The sequence below is a fragment of the Felis catus genome, chromosome E3 (genome assembly GCF_018350175.1).
Source record: "Felis catus isolate Fca126 chromosome E3, F.catus_Fca126_mat1.0, whole genome shotgun sequence".
In the NCBI taxonomy this organism is placed as follows: domain Eukaryota; kingdom Metazoa; phylum Chordata; class Mammalia; order Carnivora; family Felidae; genus Felis; species Felis catus.
In genome coordinates, this window is record NC_058383.1 from 3,748,840 (window position 1) to 3,766,879 (window position 18,040).

Here is an 18,040-nt window from a genome sequence, read left to right on the forward strand (position 1 = left end):
GGGACATCTGTCACACTGTATATACACTAAAGACGTTGCATTAATAATAATAACGAGACCCCCTGAGTAGGAACACACTTGGCTCAGTTCTGCATTCCTGGGCCCTGGGTGCACCGCCGCGAGCACGCTGATTTTGAACGAATCGTGAATGAAGGAATCATCTGTTCTGCGTGGCCACCTTCTAATGCAGTGGTCTGGAGGCTCGTGTCCCCTCCGCCCAGATTCACAGGTTGAAAGCCTACCCCCACAGTGGTGGTGCTAAGAGGAGGGCCGTGAGGGTGGAGCCCTGAGGACTGGGGTTCACGCTCTTAGAAAAGACGCCCCCGCCAGCTCCCTTCTGCTCCCGCCACGTGAGGTGCCAGGGGGCGAGCCAGCAAGTGGCCTCGCCAGACACCGAATCCGCCGAAGTCTTGATCCTCGACGTCTGGCCCCAGAACGGAAGAAATGCACGCCTGCTGTGTATATGCCGGCCCGTCCGTGCCATTTTGTTGCAGCAGCCAGCGTGCGCGGAGGCAGGTGCGGGTGCAGAGGCCACGCCACTCTGCCAACAGGCCAGTTAAATAATCATTAGTTCCAGTTCTGGCTTAATGACGCAAGCTTCTTGAAAGCCACCGGGATCAGGAGGGTCGAGCTTTGGCCAGTGTGGCCGCGGCCATGACAACGTGGTCTGGCTCTAAGCCCAGCGTTTCCTTCTCGTTCTTAACTCAAGATAAGTCTGTTCGCCAAAACTGCAAGACACGAGGCCCAGAAACTTCCATCACTCTCGTCTCAATGTCAGAGACAGAGACATCCCTCCACAAAAATAGGACGGTAGTGTGGACTTAAGGTGTGCCCACAGAATGGGGGCCGAGGGGGGCCCAAGAAAGGACAATGCAAGGGACGGGCAGGTGTCACAGCAGGACATACGTCCTGATGCAGATTAGTAAAGAGTGTTCCAGGAAAACCGTCTTCTTCACATCACAGAGTCAGGCGTGGGGGAAGAACTGAACCCCAGAAAGTATCTTCAGGAATCCAGGGACTGAGTCATTCAGCAAGCTGGCTCTTCAGCAAATAGATCTGTGCTAGGGGCGCCGGGGTGGCTCAGTCGGTTGAGCGTCTGACTTCGGCTCAGGTCACGATCTCGCGGTCCGTGCGTTCGAGCCCCGCGTCGGGCCCTGTGCTGACAGCTCGGAGCCTGGAGCCTGTTTCAGATTCTGTGTCTCCCTCTCTCTCTGCCCCTCCCCTGCTCATGCTCTGTGTCTGTCTCAAAAATAAGTAAACGTTTAAAAAAACTTAAAAAAAAAAATAGATCTGTGCCAAACCAGGCAACTTGCGTCACTTCTGCAGCCGACAAGAGCCTGCGCAGCAAGTACGAATCTCAGCCAGCACTCTAGGTGGCTCGGTGGTGTCTCATATCACAGGAGAGCGTCAACTGCATTAACGTCCTCAACCTCACAGAAACCCCACTATAGGTGCCATTATCATCCCTGTATCACAGATGGGGAAACTGAGGCTCCCCAGCATTGAATAACTAGATCCCCCAGCTTTCAGGTGGCCGAGCTGGCTAATGAATCCAGGGAGACTCTGCCCCTCAACGAGCACAGCCCACTGGCGCCAGGAACCTCGATGTCCCAACACAACTGCTGGGATCCTGCCCTTTAATGTGTGTGCACACATCCCGTACATATTCACACACACACACACACACACACACACACACACACACACTTATACACAAACGTACCCATGATGCACATACACCCTTTTACACACACACACACCTGTAAACAAACACTCACCTGGATGGACACACACACACACACACACACACACACACACACACACACACACACCACAACCACCACCACCATGGAATTTTGTGAGCTGGATGCCAAACCAGCTTGAAATGGACCACAATGGGAGTATTTATGTCACAGAAATACACGATAAATCTGGTCTTTTCTGAGAGAGCGACAACGTTGCTTTACCTCACTAGATATGGGTAGATAGAGAAATATTTATATTATTCTATTTATTATTTATATTTCTATTTATTATTTATATCAGTTCTGTGTGAATATATTCAACTTTCCTCTCTTTGGCCACTGAGAGAAGATGAAGAGGGGTGGAGGGAGGGGCACCCCCACTGGCTGTGAGCAGCCCAGCCCCACACTCCACCCCTCCCTCGGCCTCACCAAACCCCAGCACATCTGTAACCACCGTGATCTAGAAATATCCTACATGACTTCAAGTCCATAGACTGGAGTACAGAAATATTCATGTATACTTTTTTTTAATAAATATTTTTTAAGTTCGTTTATTTATTTTGAGAGAGAGAGCCAAGCAGGTGAGGGGCAGAGAGAGAGAGAGAGGGAGAGAGAGAGGGAATCCCAAGCGGGTTCCATGCTGTCAGCACAGAGCCTGATGTGGGTTCGAACTCACAGATCATGAGATCGTGACCTGAGCCCAAATCAAGAGACAGACACTTAATGGACTGAGCCACCCAGGCTCCCCAATCTTCTGCATATTTTTTAATTTTTTTTAATGTTTATTTATTTTTGAGAGAGACAGAGACAGAACACGAGCAGGGATGGGGCAGAGAGAGAGGGAGACACAGAACCCAAAACAGGCTCCAGGCTCCGAGCTGTCAGCAGAGCCCGACACAGGAATTGAACTCATGAGCCGTGAGATCATGTCCTGAGCTGAAGTCGGTACTCAACTGACTGAGCCAGCCAAGCGCCCCTCTTCTGTATTTTTTTACTGAAAGAAAAATCTTGGCTGAATGTTAAAACATAAAACAAACAAACCCCACACTTGCAGAGAAAGTAAGAAAAGTTGAACAGAAATGGTTTCCCCACCGATGGCCCCATAGCCCACTTTTCAAAATGACATATTTAATCCAAAATTTCAATAAGGGATTTGGGGCTTTTAATGAAAAGTGAATCACGTGGGAAAGAGGTAATGACATGCATTGATGGGCAAACATTACAAGGGCTTGAAATAATGCATTTTATGCAGTTAAAGGGGATGTAAGGAGGGGAAATGGAGAAGAAGGGTAATCACGAGACAGAAAGCCATGCTGGGGGTCCCTGGACACCGATGGCCGCAGATCAGTGACGCCCTACAGGTCTCCCGGCCTGACTCACATTCGACCTGGTGACTCATGGGATCCAGGAAGGGAAGGCTCCAGAGGCTTTCGCTAGAGGGCTTCATCCCAAGGGGCTCTCGACAGAGACCGTCCACACCACAGGGGCCTCATCCTAGCAAGCCTGTCAGGTGGAAGTTTCCAGAACTCAGCCCCACATTGCTTTATAAAACATTTTGCATCAAAATCACAAAATCCCTGGGAGAAGAAAGAAAACATATTACTAATCTAAATGTAACGAGCCCTGCCCCTAATGAGGACAGAACTGACCCGGAGCAGATGAAATGCGACTTACTACCTGTCACCACAGGGGTTAGTGACGTCTTACGGAAAAGGAGAGAGGACAGAGGAAATATTGAGACGGAGAATTTCAAGTCTCTCTCGAACTGTCTGCGAGTACCGTAGAGTCCGAACATCTTAGCCTGTCTGTGAAGACCACATAACCCCGTTCTTTCTGACGTGTTTGGTGGGACGTGGGTTGTCTAAATCTCATAACCGTCTGAATTCTTACCTCCAGGGCCACGTGGGAAAACGGATGCTGAGGGAAAGCCAGCGTGGCCTGCATGCTCTGAACCCCCAGTTACCACCCTGTTCACTGATCTCAGGAGCCCTGCTAGATTTCCAGGGGATTTAGGAAATTAAGACACCAGTGACCTCTTTCAGTCTAGCAGATTTCCATAAGTCTGAGACGTGTTTGTTGATTGAGAAAGTGATGGACGGGTGAATGAATGAATGACAAGGGAGACGCCCTCCAGTCGTCCACCGCAAACGGACAAGAGGGGACAGTGTCACCTCTCCAAAAAAGATGGAGCTAATATTAAAACACATGCTCTGGGGCGCCTGGGTGGCTCAGTCGGTTAAGCGTCCGACTCTTGGTTTCCACTCAGGTCATGATCTCACAGTTCATGAGTTCCAGCCCCGGTCTGGCTCTGTGCTGACAGCATGAAGCCTGGTTAGAATTCTCTCTCTCTCTCTCTCTCTCTCTCTCTCTCTCTCTCTCTCTCTCTCTCCACCCCTCCCCCCCTCACACTGTTTCTGTCTCTCTCAAAATAAACTTAAAAAAAGAATACAGTTATTTTAAAAATAAATAAAACACTTGCTCCGAGTGTTCACTTCTGTCACTTAAATAAATAACAACAAAACTACCCGTCGCTGAGTTCCGGCTGTGATTTTGATGTTTTCACTGTGCAAAACAGGGCCCCAGAATTGTGAGTGTGGGGGGTGCGTCCACGAAGGAGTTGATCTGGGAAAAATGGAAAGGAAATTATTGTTGTCGGGTTTTTTTTGTTTTGTTTTTTGTTTTTTTTTCGGAGTAAGGAAGTCCAGGAAGTTCTTAGGCGGTAATTGGGCACTGAGGGCCTGAGCGGGAGAAGCGGGATTTCAGAAACAAGGCTCAGGTCAGGTCTGCAGGAAAGGAAACCCAAAGCCTAGAGCCTCCTGTAGTAGAGACCCTGGCTGCTGGCCTTCTGGTGGCGAGCGCCTAACCTTCTGCGCAGGGGCCCGGCCTGGGGCGAAGGATCACAGCTGGATTAGCCTCAACAGCCCCACCAGCATTCCGTCTGTGTGTCCGCGAGTCTATTGCATTCAGTTACATTAACTTCCTAGTAATTTTGCCAAAGCATCTCTTTTCTAGCGTATCAGTGATTCTCCCTTTGTGTTACACACACACACACACACACACACACACACACACACACACACACCTCATTGGGAGGTTGAGACTTGAAATCAATAGACAAGCACCATTTCACCTCAGTTACACTCCCTCCCTGCTCAAGTCAGCCCCGGGGCGCCTGCTGAGAAGGTGCCCGAAGTAAAGCAGAGAGCCCTGGTTCAACCTCTCAACACCCAAAAGACGTCACAGGTGCCAGAGGGTGAGTTAGAGCCGTGGAAATAACGGGGGGGGGGGGGGGCAATGCTTGAGAGACTGCAAGTGTGTGCAAACTCCCCAAAGGTGAATCTCGGGCTGCCCGGGAAACTCAAGTTCCAGAACCATCCAGGGAAACAACAAGGCTCCTTAAGAGCATGTGCCAGGAATAGAACTGCCTGACTCGAGCACACCGAGCTTAACGAGCCTCTACCAGGGTCCCCCTGGACGCGCTTCTCCCAATCCCAAGTACGATTGTGCCTCCCTGGGAATCTGCACCTGCCAGGAAAGAAAAAAGCCTCTCGAGGATGCTTACAAGTTGGAAGAGGAAGTCCTGGGCTAAAGCAGCCAGAGGGCCGGGCTGCCAGCTGAGGGGACACCTGAGACTCCTCGCAGCAGACAAGAGAGCCCTGGGCTACACCTGGCCACTGCTGGGTGGGGCCTCCGGCACCATTTCTGGAAAGTCTGAAACCCCAGAACCTCCCCCCGCGAAAGGGAGCATTTTTACTACGGAACTAAGCTGGGATTTGCAACCATACGCAGCAAAAGAGGGGGTTCAGACAGCACTCACCCAGCAGTAATAGCCCAGGGGGAGTTCTCTTCTACGCAAAAAGGGGGGAAATGTCTTTTTGTTCCTGTGATGGTTAATTTTATGGGTCCCCTTGGCCAAGCCGCTGCCCAGTTTTTGGTCAGCTGGCCAGATGAGCACCCCCACCCCCACACCGTGGCGAGCGATGAGCTCTACACAAGCCTACAGACCTTCCTACGATTGTATGCTTAAACTAGCCCCCGAGCAGAATCACATTCAGGTGTGCAAGCTCTTAAAGGAAAAAAAAAAAAGTACCATGATGCATCTCTTCTCAGAAAGCTCCAGACGTGAGGCAAAGGGTGAGTTAAGCAACCTTCCCGTGAGAAGCACTCCGCCGTGTATGCACGTAGCTGGGCGGCCGCGTTGTGCACCTGACGCCTTCACAGTGTCCTTTGTAAGTTACATCTCAGTAAGCCTGGGAATAAATAAAAATAAGAAGGTGCCCTCTACCAACACGAGGGAAGAAACCAAGAAAGGGAAAGCCCCCAGGTCGAGGGACAGGTAAACCAAGGTGAGGCTGAGCTTTGCTGATTGGTCGCGGACGTCACATCATCATTTTTGAGGCCTTCCCTTGGGCCAGGTAATGATTTTTGGCCAGCGGTGAAGCCAGGGTTGTGGAAAAACCCGCTTGCTGCCCGCTTTCCCGGGTAAAATTAATGAGCTTGTCTTATCGTCAGAGACCCAGAGTGGCTCCAGGGAGCAGTCGGCCCGGAGCCCACCCCACGCCCCTCGCGGCACCAACAGGGAGCAGAAGGTAGTTGGAGAGCAGAGTCTATGCCAGAGCTCGGCTGGTGCTGCCCCACAAGGAACGGGCACCTCTGTCCCTGTGCTCGGGTGGTCGGCCCGTTCAGTCCCATGGCGGGGGGCATTGTAGTTCAGGCACACAGCAGTGTCCCCAAAGAGGGATGTCTCGGGTCCCGGGGGGTGGGGGGGTGGGCAGGAATCTTTCAGGTCAAGATCGTCTCTGTCTTGCATTTTGTGTTACTCAGCATCGTCCCTTGTATGACATCCACCGAGAAAGTCTTTTTATAGTTTAAAACCAGAAAATGACAAACGAGCAGCTTTATTCCCCACTAAATAACGTGACTCGGGCAGTGCTATTTCCCTCACTGCCCAGACCACTAGGCTTTCCGGTGCAAGTTTTATTTTTTTTTTTTTAATTTTTTTTTTCAACGTTTTTATTTATTTTTGGGACAGAGAGAGACAGAGCATGAAAGGGGGAGGGGCAGAGAGAGAGGGAGACACAGAATCGGAAACAGGCTCCAGGCTCCGAGCCATCAGCCCAGAGCCTGACGCGGGGCTCGAACTCACAGACCGCGAGATCGTGACCTGGCTGAAGTCGGACGCTTAACCGACTGTGCCACCCAGGCGCCCCATTTCCGGTGCAAGTTTTAAAATGTAATCACAGTAGCTTAGTCCTTGAGGAATCTTACTTGTTCCTTTTCATGGCTTTGATTCGTTTTTCTTTTCCCATAATCTTATTGGACTTGTCTCTTATTCAAAGCGGTCTTACTATCTCCCTGGGAGTCTCCAAGCCGGGCCCACAAACACCTCACGACGGACGGTTTTGGGAGCCAGTTAGTAAAATTTGCACGAAAGAGAGCCATCAAGGCATGTCTGGAGAAACGGTTTCGGGAGCCTCATTTACGGGGAACCGGGAGAAGAAGGGGAGTCAGATGCTCAGAGCATCGTGGCCACGACGTGGCCTGTGAGACATTCAAGAGGAGAACCAACGTGATCAAGGCCACACTACGAGAAACAGGAAGGGAGGAGGGGGAAAGTGGGAAACACAACGTGAGGTCCACCCGTGCGGTCCTGGGAAATAAGGGCGTCTCAGGAAAGTGGGAACAAAGGGGTGCAGGTAGGAAGCTAATTATAAACACGAATGATGTTTTGATGCAAGGGACATAGTATTTTCATACTAGGCCTAGTGTTAGGTTTACAACCTGAAAAATATTCCGAGTCTGAGGGCTCGATAAAGCCTTGTGAAAGCAGATGATGGGCCTGCCCGAGGCCTCTGTCCTTGAATATGGAGAAGGGATGTCTGCATCTGATTTTTGATAAGGAATTTTCCAAAGTCTTCTGCAGGGCCCGAGGGGTGAGAGCGGGGATTCGCAGCCTTCATTCTCTGTTGCTGCATCTGACAGTAAATCCAAACCGAAAAAGGCAGAAGCGTGTAGCTTCTGACCTATCTCGGCCTTCCAAATCCCAAATGAAATGCGAAGGCGGATAAATTACAAGGCAGGTGGCGGCCATCCCTAGATGTCCAAATCAGGCCTTCCGTAAGGGATGATGTTATCATAAAGAATCAAAACTTTCGCTGAGATTTAAATAGGAGAGTCCGCCCAATTTAGAAGCAGGGGAGGGAGGGAGGGGACCTCCGGGTTTCCAACGACCTTTTAGCCGAAAGAAGGGAATGTATAAATATCTCTCCTTGCAACATCTGTCCCCCGGGCTCCCTCTCATTCCTGGATACCGCCCTCTACCTGCCAGATGGTAATTCACGCGTGGATGACAGGAATCCCAAACCTCCCGGTGCGGTTGTGTTTTTCATATCATTTTAATAGCCGTCGCTAAGAATTTAGTACCTGTCTACTGCATACGAGGCCTCCTTCAGTTCCAGGCGCTGGACGCAACCCAACTGTCCCTTCCCGTTCCCCCCACCCAGGATAGCGGCCAGTCGATCGGACCTCCAACCCCCGGATCTGCAGCTGGGAGCCCAGAGCTAACGCTTGAGAAGTTTCTCTGTAAAGGTGTGTGTAAGTTCAAAAATAGGACGACCCAGGTTGGGAGGAAAACACATTAGCAGACGGAAATTACCGGCATAATCCTAAGTGGGAATAGTTGACCTCCTTCTCCAGGCTACGTGACCCCGCTGTCTGCCAGGCACTGAGAGAAGAATCCGTTCAAGCGCTTTCCTCGTCCTCGGCGGCCACAGTGTCGCTCGTGAAGATTCGCCCCAGCCCGCACTGCAGGCCCCCGCGAATGTGACCTTACTTGGAGACCGTGTCCTTGAGGCCGTGATGAAGAATCTTGAGATGAGCTCATCCTGCGTCTGGGTCTCGTACCCGATGGCCAGTGTCCTTGTAAGAGAAGGAAGCGAGATTGGAGACAGGGGGCGCCACACGGATGAAGGTTGTGTGAAGATGGAGGGCAGAGATCAGAGTGACGCGGCCACAAGCTAAGGAAGCCCAGGAGCCCCCGGAAGCTGGAGGAGGCAGGAAAGGATCCTCCCCTGGAGCCCTCAGGGGAACATGGGCCTGTGGACGCCTGGATTTTGAAACTGCGGGAGAACACGTTTCTGTTTGAAGCCCCCCAGCTCCCAGCTTTAGCAGTAGGTCATTTGTAAGAGTATTATTTTGAAAGACGAAGGCAAAATGCAGTCAAGCGTTCAGGTAACTGGGCAGACAAGACTTGCTCATCAGAACGTGAGGGTGGCGTGGGGCTCCCCATGGTGACCTGGCCGGGCCCTGGCACCCAGGAGGTCGAAGCATCCTTCTACTGGGGAACAGATGGGTCACCATAAAGGAGGAGGACATGGCGCCTGGGTGGCCCATTTGTTGAGCATCTGACCCGGACTCAGGTCATGATCTCACTGTCTGAGTTCAAGTCCCACATTGGGTGAGCTTGAGCCCTGCTTCGGGTGAACCCCGCTTCTCTCTCTCTCTCTGCCCCTGTGCCCCTCTTGGGATTCCCTCTCTCCCTCTGTCCCTCTGTCCCTCTGTCCCTCTGTCCCTCTGTCCCTCTCTCCCTCTCTCCCTCTCTCCCTCTGTCCCTCTGTCCCTCTCTCCCTCTCTCCCTCTCTCCCTCTCTCCCTCTGTCCCTCTGTCCCTCTGTCCCTCTCTCCCTCTCTCCCTCTCTCCCTCTCTCCCTCTCAGGAAACAGAGGAGGGCCATCAGGGCCGCCAGTGAGTCGTGCACCAAAGTGGGGTTCTGCAAAAGCCAGCGTCCCTTACGGAAATGGCAGGAGAAGCCAGGGGTAGAGCATTGTCAACAAGCAGAAGGTGACAGCCTGTGTCCACCACCCTGGCCGCTTCCCCGTGCCGGTCCTGCTGGATCGCCGGCTTCGTCTTCTCGGGAGCTTCTCCGGCCTCAGACGCTCACAGCCACGGTCTGCTGCAGCCTCAGCCACGCACACTGGCCCACGCCAACCCCGCAGAGCTCTGCAGTCCCAGGGGGCCCCCGGACAGCAATCACTGCCCACCCCGAGGCCGGCCCTCCAGTCCTGGCAGGATTCCACGTGTAAGGAGTGACTCCCGCTGCAGGGATGAGCCGTCCACGGAAAAGACACGCAGGCCGTCTCTTGAGCTCAGCCAGCCCTGCTGGTGGGTCCACGACACGGGAGCCGGTCGGAGCTGCGTGGTTCCCCCAGCTGCCGGGGACGAAGCTGGCCGGTGCCACCAGCTGACACTCCCCAGACTCACCCAGAGCATCAGGGGCTCTACGCACCAGGCTCGACTCCCAAGGGATACTTCTCTCCAACCACAAAGTAACGCTCATCAAAATCTCTGTATGCAAAGAGCCGTAAGAGTGTCCGTCGTTGGGGCGCCTGGGTGGCTCAGTGGGTTAAGCGTCCGACTTCGGCTCAGGTCATGATCTCGCAGTTTGTGAGTTGAGCCCCGCGTCGGGCTCTGTGCCGACAGCTCGGAGCCTGGAGCCTGCTTCGGATCCTGTGTCTCCCTCTCTCTCTGCCCCTTCCCCGTTCATGCTCTGTCTCTCTCTGTCTCTCAAAAATGAATAAACTTTAAAAAAAAAAAAAGTGTGCATCGTGATGTGACCATTCATTCAACGAACGTGTTCTTAGAGCCTCCTGGGCACCCTGCTGGGCACCACGAGGGGGCCACAAAGAATTTGAGAACTGGCATAGCAGACGGAAGTGTTCAGTCTCCAACCTCAGAGATAAAAGCGTAGACTTTGGGGGATTTTAACATTAACATAATTCATCCACTTACTCACTGAACTATTTATCAAGTGCTGGGCACTCTATTAAAAGCGGAGTCTCGGGGCGCCTGGGTGGCGCAGTCGGTTAAGCGTCCGACTTCAGCCAGGTCACGATCTCGCGGTCCGGGAGTTCGAGCCCCGCGTCAGGCTCTGGGCTGACAGCTCAGAGCCTGGAGCCTGCTTCCGATTCTGTGTCTCCCTCTCTCTCTGCCCCTCCCCCGTTCATGCTCTGTCTCTCTCTGTCCCAAAAAAAAAAAAAAAAAAAAAAAAAAAAGCGGAGTCTCCAGTTCTAGAAAACCAGCAAGTTTCCTGCCCTCACAGAGCTCGCTCAAAACCAACAGATGAATTAATAGTAATAATCGTCACAACAATAGCAGCAAAGCTCCCCTCTGCCGAGACGGGCGCCGAACCCCCTTGTCCCTGCCCCGAGACGGGGTGGGTTATCACTTCCCGATTCACTGATAAAGAGACAGAAGCACAAAGAATTTCAGGATCTGTGACTCCCAGAAGCGTTCTTCGTCGGCCGGTGGTTAATTTTTTTAACGTTTGGAACCATGCGGGGGACGTTATGACTTGTGATTACCCTCTTCCTTCTTGGATGTTTCGTGGCTGGACTCGCCATTTCTTCGGGTGAAAGTTCATCAGACGTTACAAGTTAAACACAGGCTGTGGGAGAATAGTCAGGCATTTCCTCTCGGGCCGTTGATAATAATTGAACAATTTTGTTTTAATCAAAAATCTTGCCAAGGTCACAGAACTCGTAAGTGGCAGAGCCGAGCCTCGACCCCATTCAGCCTGCCCCACAGCTTGTCCTCTTGACCATGACATTTGCTAAATTAATCACATAAAGTCGCTTTGCTACAGCCAGAAGCTTCAGCTCACCGCAATTAACAAGGATAGATTTAAAGGTGCAGGGTTCACCCCTCCACCTGGCTCAGAGAATATGCCGTAATGCGATGCGATACCGTCTTTGAATTATTAACGAATGCCTTTCTTTTTCTTATTGGGCTGAAATTCACATACATAAGACGAGCTTTTTTAGAGGGTGAAGTCTGGTGGAATTTGGCACATTCACAATGGGATCGAGCCATCACCTCCGCCTGATTTCAGAACCTCACTGGTTACCTTTTCGTGCCTGATAGTTCCTTCGACCTTGCCGGTCGTGCTTCAGTAAATAAATGGCAAAGCAGAAATGTGGAAAGAAAGTGAGTCATAGCGACCCTCTGAGAGACTGGCCCCCCAAAATTCGCGTGTTCAAGTCCTAACCCCCAAAGGTGATGGTGTTAGGAAGTTGGGCGTTTGGGAGGTGCTCGGGTTGTGAAGGTGGAGGGTTCTTACAACACGGGATTCACGTCAAGAGGCCCCACAGAGCTCCCCGCCCCGCCCCCCCCCATAAGGACACAGCGGGACGGGCCGCCATCTATGAACCAGGAAGGCCTTCACCAGAACATGACCGTGCAGGTGGCTTGAACCTGGACGTCCAGCCTGCAGGACAGTGAGAAAAGCTACCCCACCCCCTCCCTGTTGTGGTATCTGAACAGACTGAGACAGTCATTTCTTGGCTTTTTGAGTTTCAAAAGCCTGGGCCCCGAGAACTAGAATGTTCTCTCACACGTGGATGAGATTGGAGAAACAGATGAATAGGGTACTCCCGGCTGGGAGGAGGTGGAGAGAAGAGGGCATTAAGGGCGAGGACCTGGAGGAGCCACATGGACCAGAGAATGTCCACCCCCAGGGCCGCCAGTCTGTACCGTTCAGGAGGCTTCTAAGGGACAGTTCACTAGCCGTCCTTCCTTTGGAAAGCAGCGAAACGCCCCCCCTACCCCCACCCCTATTTTTAAAAACCTTTTACCGAGGCGTCACCTACGTGCAGATGTAAACAGAAGACAAGCGTGAAGCTCAGTGTATTTTCCCAAACCCCATCCGGCCGTGGACCCAGATCCAGGAGGAGAACGTGACGGGAACCCCAGAAGCCTCCCGGGCCCCCTTCCGGTCAACTATGCCCCCAAATGCTACCCTCTCTCTCTCGATTTCCCACAGCACAGATGAGCTGAGGCTGGTTTTGTGTTTTGCAGAAATGCAATCACACGGATGACTCCTCCTCTGTCTGCCTTCGTTCACCCCCTGAACATTACGTTTGTGACATTCATCCACGTGTGGCGGTAACTCCTTCATTTTCACCACCGGGCAGCATTCCAAGGTGTGACTGTGCACAACGCACTCAACCGTCCCCCTACCGGCGGCCACGCAGTTTCCGGCTTGGGGCCTCCCTGAGCTGTGCCGCTGAACAGGAACGTGCCGGTACGTGTCTTTTGGTGAACCTGCGCTTGCGTTTCATTCGAGGGTGTGGCCCCGAGTGGGACTTCCGGGCTGTGGGGTGCGAACAGGTTCAGCTCCGGGAGGTCCTGCCAAACGGTCTTCTAGGGGAGTTTCACCAAAATTCACAGGGAAATGCAGAAGGCTGGACATGGACAGGGCGATGGTGGAGAAGGGGAAAGACTCAGGAGGAGGAGAAAGTCGGAGGGTCTGTGCTACCGAGTAAGACCCGCGATGGGGCCTATCATACAGCGACTGTAACTGAGGTAGTGTGGAAATGATCAGGACAGGCAGAGGTGGGGGAACCTTTAAAAGAAAACCAAAAGCTGGGGCACCTGGGTGGTTCAGTCAGTTAAGTGATTCTTGGTTTCCGCTCGGGTAGTGATCTCACAATTCATGGGTTCAAGCCCTGCATCAGGCTCTGCGCTGACAGCATGGAGCCTGCTTGGCATTCTGTCTCCTCCCTCTGCCCCTGCCTTGATTCCATTCTCTGGCGTTCTCTCTCTCTCTCTCTCTCTCTCTCTCTCTCTCTCTCTCTCTCAGAATAAATAAATAAACTTTAAAAAAAAAAAAAAAAGCTCAGACTCTGAGCTAAAACCTGGATTTAGGTCCCGGGTCCCCCATGAACTTGCTGGGAGCCAAGCCAGTCACCTCCGGGCCCAAAGTCCTTCCTCGTCCAATGGCTTGTGACAGTCAGCTCCGTGGAGGCGTTTGTTTTGTTGATGTGTCCATCATTTATGGAGGTGAGATTCGCGTCACATAAAGTGAACTGTTTTAAGTTGACCCATTCAGGGGCACTGAGTGCCCTTCCAGGGGTGAGTCCCCCACCCCCAGCACCTTCCCCGGCACGGAGTCGCTCTGACAGCAGAACGAGCTCACACATGTGATGGGTCGGGAACACGGGGGCCTGCAGACGTAGGAGCGGCGCTCCTTATCAGGACCTTTTCCAACTGCATCGGGGCAAGGGTCACTCCCGGGGCCTCGTCTGGGCCGGCTTTGCCTTCATCTAACAGATGGGCTGGTTGTCAGGCTCCGAGAAGCAGCAGCGGGGACCTCATGCACACGGTGGTGCGGCGGAACATTCCAGAACCGAGGCCCCCTTGACGCAGAGGAAAGCAGCAGGGGCCCTGACTGGAAACGGCCGCATCCCCCACAGGAGCCACTTGGTGGGCAGAGCAGCCTCCAGCCCTCCGTCTAAGGCTCGGGTTCCACCTCCTTTCTGCTCTCAGTATACGGCTTTTCAGATCAATTGCCTTACGTTTTTAATTAATTTGAAGCTTAATTAGTTTGAGTTTTAGAGGGTGTGCAACGGTCCCAAAGACCCTCTCGGGATAAAAACACGGGAAGGCTCGGCCTAACCAAAGCAAGCCGTTCCCGGCAGCCGCCCGCACAGGCTCCCTGGCCCAAGGGAGGCCTCCACCCAGGAGGTGAGGCTGTGCGTCAGAGGCCGAGAGGTCAGGGGCATCCTAGGAGGCGCCGCCCCCCCAGACCCGAGAGCCCACATGGCGTCGTTCTGTGCGTGGATTCTGTGAGTCTGGAATTGGGCCGGGCGCAGCGGGGACAGAAGGGTCTGCTGCCCTCCCACCTGGGGCCCTCGTCTGGAGGCCAGGGGCTGGCATTGCGGAAGGAGGGAGAGGTGACTTGGGAGGGGAGCTCTTTGCTCAAATGTCTGGCACTTGGCCCACAGGCCCCAACCTCACCAGGGCGCCCGGGCACCTACACTTGGCATCCCCGCGTGGTCTCTGTGGGGTGCTTGGGCCTCCTTGCAGCGCGGTGGCCGTATCCGAGAGCGAGTGTCACACAAGAACCAGGTGGGAGTGCACGTGTTTCTTTGCCCTGGTTCCAGACTCACACAGCAGCCTCTCTGCCCAATGCTGTTGGTTGAGGCTGTGTCCCTTAATCGGGGTAACCAGACCCAACCCGAGACCTGCCAGCGTCACCTCCCAAAGACCTCCAGACTCCATCCACGTCCCTCTGCCTCCCCAGCCGTGCCTGAGCCCGAGCTGTCCGCCTCCTCCTCCTCTCCCTCCTGGCCCCCTGCGCCCTCTGCACTGCTCTCTGCATGCACATTCTGTTCCCACTGCGTCCTTCTGGCTGTCCTCTTATTACCGCCCGTGGCTTCCATCTCTCTTAAGACAAAGTCCAAAATCCTAACCGTGGCTACCAAGCCCCACCCCTCTGAGCAGCACCACCCCCTCCAGCTTCACCCCTGTCTCCCCGTCCCCAGCCCCCACGGAGGTTCCCTGCTGACACTTGCCACTTCCCTGTGCTCATGAGCCACGTGTGGCCAGTGGCTGCTAGAGTGGATGCCCCTGTCCCCATGTTGCCCTCTCTGCTCTTTCTTCCCTCCCGGGGCAGCCCTTCACCAGGGCCACACTCTCCTCTGCTGTCCCCTGAGGCGGATTTTAATCTATGTGTGTTTTCCTATTTTTAACACACATTCTTCTTCTAAGCCACCTAAAATCGTACGTGGGCCAAATTCTCTGCTTCATTCCTTTGAATAGCAGAGCCTGGCTGTACGGCTAGACCACAGGATCACGCCTTTGCAATCATCTCATTATAGAATCTGAGGTCTTCAATTCTGTCCTAAACTCCCAGAGAACATCTTAGTCTGTTATATTTGATTTATTAGCAGCAAAATGCTTCTCTCAAAAAGGCCGTCCCTGCACATACAGTCAGAGACCGCCCCCCCCCCCCCCCAGTACGAACAGTCACAGGCAGTCAGAGCTGGGATGGTCCAAGCCCACATGGGCAGAGGACACTCCCACGTGCCCCCTTCACCCTGTGCTCTGCGCTGTGATGGCCCCAGGGCACCCCAGCTCCAAGGAACAAAGTTTGAGAACCAGTGATTTAAGTCATAACAACACATCAGGCTTCTTTATGAATCCCAGCATCGTTTGCATATAAAATGTACATTAAAGTCTGGAGAGATCGCTTAGGCCCTTCAAAGTTATTAAAAGATCATTTTAGAAGTGAAAATCGCCTTAGAGATAACTTCTGGAGAATTTTAATTTATCTCTGAGTTAAAGGCAGCTGAGATACAGTGAAAGAGGCTGCTGGTTAAAGAGGACCTGGTGAGGAATTCTAACTCCAGGTACAAACAAGAAACAAAAAACCATACAGCGTCTCTGAGCCTCCGTTGGCCCAGTTTCCCACAAAACGGCCCAAAGACTTCCCTTCCAGTGGCCTGGAGAGCTAAATGAGATGGAAACTGGGAACGTGCCCAAGGATCGAAAGTATGCACAAGAAACTTCTCCTTTAAAAATCATTGGAGCACCCGGGTGGCTCAGTCGGTTAAGCATCTGACTTCGGCTCAGGTCATGATCTCGCGGTTCGTGGGTTCGAGCCCCGCGTCGGGCTCTGTGCTGACAGCTCGGAGCCTGGAGCTGCTTCGGATTCCGTGTCTCTCTGCCCCTCCCCTGCTCGTGCTCTGTCTCTTTCTCTCAAAAATAAATAAACATGAAAAAAATAATAGTTACCTGGACAATTAATACCATAGGGCTATAGAAACGGATACTGAGGAAAGAATACTTACAATGCAAAAAGAAATTCATAACCCCTTGCAGAAGGGAAAAGGGAGACATTCAGATGTGCTGCCGACGATGCAATTAGCTTCGGAAACACGCGTACTCGTGCTTTTACACAAATATAGAACTTCATCATCCATAGATCACGGACAGCCTGTAAGTCTGTGTGAGGTATGTGTGTATGTGCGGGTGTAGGCATGTACTTAAAAGCCACAGTGGAAATAAAAACTAGTGGAATAGAAGTAGCAGTTATCTCCGGGTGGCAGGATGCATGAAAGATCCTTAATCTTTGGTTTTTTTCTGTGGGCTGGTCTAGGGGTTTTGTTTGGCTTGTTTTGTTTTTTCAAGTGCTTTGCATTGGGGTGTGAACTGTTTGCAGTCAGAAGGCGAGGTCGCCCTCTGTGAGATTCGAGGACCGTTGGTACAGCATTCCTGAGTCTGTGGAAACTACTTTTGAGTTTCGTATTCTGAATTCTAAAGAAACTGAGCGATCTGTTTTAAACCGAACGAGAAAATGTTCTAGATTAAGTCATTTGGCCGTGACAATGGCTGAACGAAACAGACACCCTTAGAGACGTGCACAAGCCAGTTGCCACGGAGTCTGAATTACAGGAAGTGGCTTTGTTTGGCTCGTCAGTTTGGCTCTGTTTGGCCTGACCTGGTTTGGATGAGGCCCGGAGAGCCAGCTCTGTCTTGACCTTGGGTCTGTGACCCCACCAGCCCCTGGACACTTGGTGAGCTCTCTCTGCTCAGGTGGCCGGGAGGGCGCCCGATAGCTGAGGAAGGTGCCGATGTCAACAAAGATCTGCCTGAAGGGGACAGTGTTCCTGGAGAGGGGCCTGTGCCCAGGCGGGGGGTGGACAGGTGTGACAGCGACACGGAGGGGAGCCAGGGCACGGTGGGAGCAGAGTACCAGGCAGACTCTCAGAGGATGGTCCCAGGAGCTGCGTGGGACAGAGCTCCAGCTGGACATCTGCTCTGAGTCCAGCCAAGGTCACCAAGGAAGTGAGAGCATGTCAGGAAGAAACGAGGACTGAGCCCTGAGAAGTGTCCTCTTTGACTCTTGAGGACATCAGGGCAGAAGGCTGGCTTCTGCCACTCAGTCTCGCCATCTGAGCTGTCCTGGAGTGCAAGGTCACACTCAGCTCTGGAGACAGGATATACTAGAAGGCTTCTAGTCCGAGCTGGCTGCCCACATCCACCCCATCCTACAGTGGCAGGAGACAGGTGCGGAGGGAATCTAACTGGACCATCTGCTCAAGTTCATCTTGAAACGAAAGAGGTTGTAGCCAGGTGTTTTGGAAGTCCTGTCCCTGAAGCTCCTCGCTGCACTGAGAAAGTCCCCGACGACCCAGGATCTGGTAGGCGAGGCTGACACAGAGCCGCGTCTTCGTCACCTGTCCCCTGCCTCTGTCCCAACACCCAGCCCTGCCTCACTCCTTCCCTTCACCTTCCCGTCCCCTTGATGACAAGGAAGCAGGACATTCTTCATTCCTCCTCTTCCTCCAGATGCTTCCCGGCTTTCCTGGCCCCCCTCACACCTTATCCAGTGTCCCAACCTCAACACTCTGATGGGGCAGTCTGGCCTCTCCCTTCGAGAGGATTAAGACCCTGTGGTCTCGGTTCCTCCATGTCCCCTCTACTCCCCCCACACACCCGTGCCTCCATTCTGTGAAC

The 18,040-nt window shown here is 52.9% G+C and overlaps 1 long non-coding RNA gene across 4 annotated transcripts in view; it reads left to right on the forward strand.

Annotated features, from left to right (window-relative positions):
- The window catches only part of LOC111558256, a 111,692-nt gene that overhangs the window by 81,401 nt on the left and 12,251 nt on the right, over positions 1-18,040 (forward strand). For all 4 annotated transcript variants that reach the window (XR_006591019.1, XR_006591022.1, XR_006591021.1 and 1 more), the window contains one exon: positions 12,596-12,821. This is a non-coding gene — a long non-coding RNA (uncharacterized LOC111558256). The remainder of the gene's footprint in view (positions 1-12,595; positions 12,822-18,040) is intronic.